This window comes from Alexandromys fortis, unplaced genomic scaffold (assembly GCF_014885135.2).
Source record: "Alexandromys fortis isolate MF-2015 unplaced genomic scaffold, M_Fortis_MF-2015_v1.1 scaffold_109, whole genome shotgun sequence".
Taxonomy (NCBI): domain Eukaryota; kingdom Metazoa; phylum Chordata; class Mammalia; order Rodentia; family Cricetidae; genus Alexandromys; species Alexandromys fortis.
In genome coordinates this window covers 1,544,418-1,551,054 of record NW_026068005.1, presented here as the reverse complement: position 1 = coordinate 1,551,054, position 6,637 = coordinate 1,544,418, and positions in this window count along the sequence as shown.

Below are 6,637 nucleotides of genomic sequence, written 5' to 3'. Positions count from 1 at the left end.
ACCTCATCCCCAGCAAAGAAGGAATCCTAAGAGCAAGAGCTCTCATCTGAACACGGTGGATCGAGAGTCTCAGCAGCCACCTCAGTCTCATGCCATCACAGCCCAGTGCCTCTGCAGCCTCCCTCATACTCACTAAATATTTCACACATGAAGTAATGGAACACAGAGCCGGGGGCGGTGTGCTAGCCTTCGGGTTCCCATTTAAATTTACAGCTCGCTGCTTGAAGAGTCCCCGGGCTCTGGCTAAGGTGGTGATTATGCCGTCCATCAATTACCTTGTACTTCAGCACAATATTTGGGGCCCCTTTCCACTCCCTCATAACAGAGAGCTGTTTAACTCAACACACACACGCATGGAGGTTCCAGGACGTGTGTCACCCAGATGTGTCCGCCACAATGTGTTCCTTGTACTGAAAGAATTACCAGAAATATCCTTCGTGCTAGTAAACTTCTGCAGCAGCGACGGGTTGCTCACCGCAGGACCACTTTTTCATTCACTGTCTCGGGATCAATTGTCCTGTCTGCACGTCACATCCATCGCGACACTTAACGTCACAAGCTAGTGAATCTCTCTTGGATGGTTTTCCAGTGAGAGCTGTTTTTTGGAGACTCCTCACTTCTGAGTGTGGGAGCCCTCTCTGGACTCTGTAGAGGGCTGTGATAATAGAGAGGGAAGACAGTGGCATACACTAATATCTTCCCACCCTTTTTAAACCTGAAATTTGAATAAAACGCACAGCTGTGAACAGGCCGGGGAGAAGTCAGGTCAAACCCGTACAAACTGGGCTGCAGAGATGGCTCAGTGGGCAGAGTACACTGATCTGGTGGCTGCTAGAACCCGCGTGGTGGGAGGAGAGAGCCGACTCCCATAAACTGTCCCGGTTTCTACAGACACGCCATGACACGAGAGCGCACACACATACACACACACACACACATATTCATGCACTATTTTCACAACCTACTACCTGCAAATTAATATGTGACAACCTAATCTGTTAGGCCAGATAAGCCACCTATCTCTCTTTCATGTTGTGTGACTGCTTTAGGGAGGGGAAAAGAGGGGTCGAGGAAACTCTAACATGCCTCGAACACTAGAGGTTCCTGGTGTTTTCATGAGAAGGAGGACTCCCCATGGGGTTCGAGAATCAGTTATATGACATTAGCCTGCTAGAATATTCAAGGTAGAAATAGGACTCCCGTGGTAACAGTGGAGATTAAAGGAAGCATCCTTCAAATTTAGCGATGAAGACTCATGCCCATTTATGTGGCTGTAGCAGTTACCCATACTGATCTTCTTTGATCTTTTTTTTATGAAAATCCAATCTTGTTTGATTTCATATAGCCTTAAATATAAAGATAAGTAGTTTTATTACTTTTGTTTTCAGTTATTTGTTGTATATGCTTATGTGCACAAGACACAGTGAGTATCTGGAGGTCAGAGGACAATCTGAGGGAACCAGTTTTCTCTTTCCACCTTCTGAGTCCCAGGGATCAAACTAGTTGTTAGGCTTGACGGCAGGACTCTGTACCCACCGAGCCATCACACTAGTGCCTACAGAGAGATTGAGAGCTGTCAAGTATTAAGCTCTGAAATAAGGCAGCAAGATGAGGATTGTTTGCATGTGAAAGCTTAGAATAAAAGACAAGAAATAGCATGTTTTTACCTTTCCTCTTCGTTTTCTCTACCAGCTTCTTCCTTGGCTGTACCTGGTTCTGTTTTCTGGGAAGGCTCTTGAATGTTCATCTGTAATCATAGCCACCCATGACAGGCCAGTCAAGGAGCTAGGAGGACTCTGTGAGTAGGATGTCGGAGGTGAGCCGGGATCAGGGAATGGCTAGCCTATCCGTGACCAAGCCCTGCTCTGGTCTGGCTACGTCTAGCGCTAGGAGCCCAGGAAGGAAAGCAAACACTTGGGTTCAGCTTCCTGCCAGGGCAGAACTACCTTCTGGCCACTGCTGGGAGAGAATGCTCTGGAATGTTCAGCCAGTTTAACCAGCTCCACTTGAGGGAACCCCCCCCCCCCCACCTCAGGAGTAAGGACCAGAGAAGGCAGAGCCGCCTTGAGTTCAGGGGCAGGTTGGTCATCAAGTGCCAGCCTCGTGGGTCTCAACAGAGTAATACAGTAAGTTGTCTCCATAGGATGCTCAGACAGCCACCCACCCAGTGAGCATTAGCCCATCCATCCCAGCCTTGTCTGGCCCCTTCACCCACATGAATGTAGAAAAAAAAAACCCTGCCTATAGTGCTTGGCAGACTTCGCCTGTTTTTTGGCTGTAACAGTTCACGGGAGAGTGCGAATCAGTCAGCCAGATGGGAGGGGAAGGAAAACAGGGATTGATCCACCCTGAAAAAATATTGGGGCTGGAGAGTTGAAATATTTATAACCAGGGCTCGGTGTCTGTGGAGCGAGGCCAGTGGGTTTCACAAGCAGGCAGGACTGTACACAGTCATGACCCACCCTCCTGGGCAACCACTGTTCTAAGCAGTGACAGGAACCTTACCTGACTGCCAGAGCACCCTTTATCAAGCTGAGGGACCGGAGTGAGAATGCTGAATGCCAAGGAACTGGATTCCTGGCTTGCAACAGCATTTGGTGCAATCATTTATAGCAGTAAATAAATGTTAGGAAAGCTCACAGGGAAGCCAGTATCTAAATGCCTAAGCATGACAGGCTTGCGTTAGGGCCAGGCATGCATTTCTGGCAGTGTGAAAACGCTTCTGCTCACAGTGTCTTTTTTTAGATGACTTTGAAAAACAATGTCATCACTGGGATACTGCAAACCAGAACAAGTTTTGTCTTTCTTTTTTTTTTCTTCTTGATGGAAGGGGAAAAGTGACATTGGTACACATGCCATCTCAGAGGAAAGGGATTTGTTCATTGAAAAGCGCCCAGAACACCCTTCTGGAAGGTTTTACTACTGAAATAAACTTTATCATTGTTAATTGTATCACTACTTATGGACTGAAAACATTTGTTCCAACAGCAAGCCTATACCTTTAGATACGTTTTCTGAAGTTCTAATCTTAAGAAACACTAACATTTAAGCCTCTGTTATTCTAGATGTTCAGTTAGAAACGTCACAAAGGAGAGGGAAACTTTATAGTCATATATATGTTGAATATTGGGAGCTGATTCCCTTCCCAAACTTTTCTGGACCACATCTTTCTCCTCCTGCTGTGTTTTCTGTACTATTAAATTTTTGGCCATTTCTAGAAGCCAGGATAGCAAAATTCATCCTTGTTCCCCCAACCCCCAATTCCTTTCTCACCCGTTCACATCCATGCAGTAACTTTTAATTCTTCAATTGCTCTCAAATATATCACTGCTACTGATTTTTCCATTTATTTCCTGGGCACCTATCACCAGAGTTAAACCAAGAACTTCTCATAGCTGTCTCTGACTCAGCCATCCTATTTCCCATCAATTTTCTATTCATTCTCATCTTCAAAATAGTTCCAGTGCTCCCATAGGGTGAAGGATGAGATGCACAGCCTTGATGTGGTACCCAAACCACCTGTGTCCCTCGCTTTTGATACTGTATAAGTATCCATGTGGTATTCACAGTTCTCGTCACCCTAGTTTTATAGATATGATATGGAGCATCCATGTGGTACCCAAAGCACTCGTGACCTGTGCCATCACTCCTCCCCCCATCCTTGTATCCAGTGTCCTTTGTGTGTTCCCTCTACCAGCCTCACTGGGACAGTTACAGTTGTCTAACATGCTGCACTGACTACCTTCATGCCTTTGGCCTCCTCTACCTAGAAAACACGTCTTCCCACTTTCCCTGCCCAATCTGAAACATTTACCTGTGGACTCCTACTTGTCTCTTAGGACTCCATCCAAGCCTTGGTTCCACACAGGCGCCTTCTCTGGTAGATTCTTGCCCTCTGCATGTTCTCTGGGTACAGTTAGGGTTGATTTCATTTGTCACCTTGACTAGGTATTATAGGGTGTCCAGATATTTGGTTACACGATAGTCTATGTGTGACTGTAGGAATTTTCCTGGGTATACTTCACCTAGCATACGTAAAGTGAGCACAATGTCCCCCCTCATGTGCAGGCCTTACCCCATCTGTTGACTGTCTGATTAGAGCAACCACGGGGAACAGGAGAGAATTTTCTCTCGGTGGTTGCTGTCTAGGCTTCAAATTCAGACTGGAGTTAGATCACTTGCTGACTGTAGATCACTAGACTGCTCAAACTCTATAGTCAAATGCACCAGCTATAATCCCTCCCTCTACATATATGTATAATGTACATATGTGCATAAACATATGCATAGAAACAATGGACTATATAGCATCTCTATATGCTAGCACATGTTTAAAGGCCTACACTAATAATAAATGTTTCCACTCCTCTGGAACTCCAATTAACTGTGCTACATTTCCTACCACCCCATGAACCTCTTCAGTTCAGATTCATCTGCATTTATTGGTCCTTATGTTGGTCACTAGGAAGAAAGTTTTTCCTCAAAAAAACTTCCATCTCAATAATTCAACTCCAGACAACAACCTCTGAACTCATGACACCTTTGTACATGAACTTTAGTTTTCTTCCATTCTGGGTACTATATATTTTTGAGTTATCTCACTTTCAGGGGTATATATGTAGTTCCTCTGATAATTATACTTTAAGATACTTAATAACAGGGCAAGAAATTCATTTTGTTCCTCTTTCTCCTTCAAACTTTTGGGATTCATTAGTGCATAGAACATGTAATCAATTCATGCTACATCACTTTACATAGTTATGATTAGAACAAGATTAATAACTGAAGAAGACTTCCTAGTGTAGCAAATACAATTTCTGTTCAAACGAATAAATTATTTCAAATGAGGTCATAAACTAAATGATAAATACATAGTTGTGAACAGAATTTCCCCTCAGTTGGCATATGAAAATGAAATCATGAGTATTAATAGACATAAGAAAATTTCTAAGTACCTATGGAAAATATGAGGATACTCAGCTTGGGAAACCAGGCTCCAGTCAAGATTGGAATTAAATCAAGTTTTATATATTTCTAATCAATTACTGTGTTAGAGAGCTATCATCCATTTGGTGCCTTTAAAAAACTGAAATAAAAATAAAAATCACTAAATATTAGATATACGTCAGAAATAATATTATCACAGTAAATATAAGTGAGTTAAACTCTTAGTAGAACTATTTCACACTAGATCACAAAGAGACACATGTTTTAAAAAGTGATTATAAGAGTTCTGTTCATGCTGAATGGTAGTGGCACATGCCTTTAATCCCAACACTTGGAATTAAATTTCTCTTGAATTTGAGGCCAGCCTGGTCTACAGAGCAGGTTCCAGGTCCGGCTTCAAAGTTACAGAAAAACAAAATCTTGAACAACCAAAAAGAAAAAAGGTTTTGTTCACCATCATAAACCAAACTCATGCTAAGTGATAGAAAGATTAAATATTAAGAGAGATTTAGATATACAAAGCAAATGTTTACTAGCTGGTATTGTGTGTCAATTTTTTGTTTGTTTTTGTTTTTTGAGACAGGGGTTTCTCTGTGTAGCTTTGGTACCTGTCCTAGAACTAGCTCTTTCTTGTAGAAAAGGCTGGCCTCAAATTCATAGAGATTCACCTGCCTCTGCCTCCCAATTGCTGGGATTAAAGGTGTACACCACCACCACCAGCTGTGTGTCAATTTGGAACAAGCTAGAGTCTTCAAAAAGCAAGGAACCTCAGTTGAGGAAGTGCTTACATGAGAGCCAGCTGTAAGGCATTTTCTCTATTAGAAATCAATGGGTGAGGATCCAGCCCATGGTGTGTGGTGCCATCCCTGGCCTGGTGGTTTCTGGGATCTGTTAGAAGGGAGTCTGAGGAAGCCAGGAGAAATAAGCCAGTAAGCAGTACCCTTCCATGGCCTCTACATCAGCTTCTGCCTCCAGGATCCGGTCCTGTTTGAGTTCCGGTCCTGACTTCCTTTGGTGATGAACAGCAATGTGGAAATGCGAGTTGAATAAACCCTTTCTTCCCAACTAGCTTTCTGGTCACAGTGTTTCATGAAAGAAAGAAAGAAAGAAAGAAAGAAAGAAAGAAAGAAAGAAAGAAAGAAGGAAGGAAGGAAGGAAGGAAGGAAGGAAGGAAGGAAGGAAGGAAGGAAGAAAGGAAGGAAGGAAGGAAGGAAAAACCCTAAGTGAAATTAGTGCCAGCATATAGGAGTATTGCTGTGACAGAGCTGACCATGTTTTGGGGAGGATTGTGGAAGGACTGTGAAACTTTGGGGTAGAAGAATCATTGAGTGTTAGGCGCTTAGTGGGGTGTTCTTTAGGAGCGTGGAAGGTAAGAATGTTAAGAGCAGTGAAGAGGATTAAGGCCTGATGTGCAAAGCTTCAGAGAGAAGTTCCAAGACTCTATCAGAGCCATTTATTGTTCTGAATTAGGAGACTGTGGTTCTGGTTAACTGGGGCTGAAGAATCAGCTGTAGTTAACAAGACACCAGAACTACTGACTCAAAATTTTACTCTGCTGGGGATATTTGATGCTGGTCGCCTGGAGTTAAGAAATTGGCAGTGATTAAGAAGAGACCAGCACCACTGAGTTGAAATCTTCTGGGTCGTGTTTCCTGAGGGCACAGAGAAGCTGTGTTCCAGAGGGGGCCAA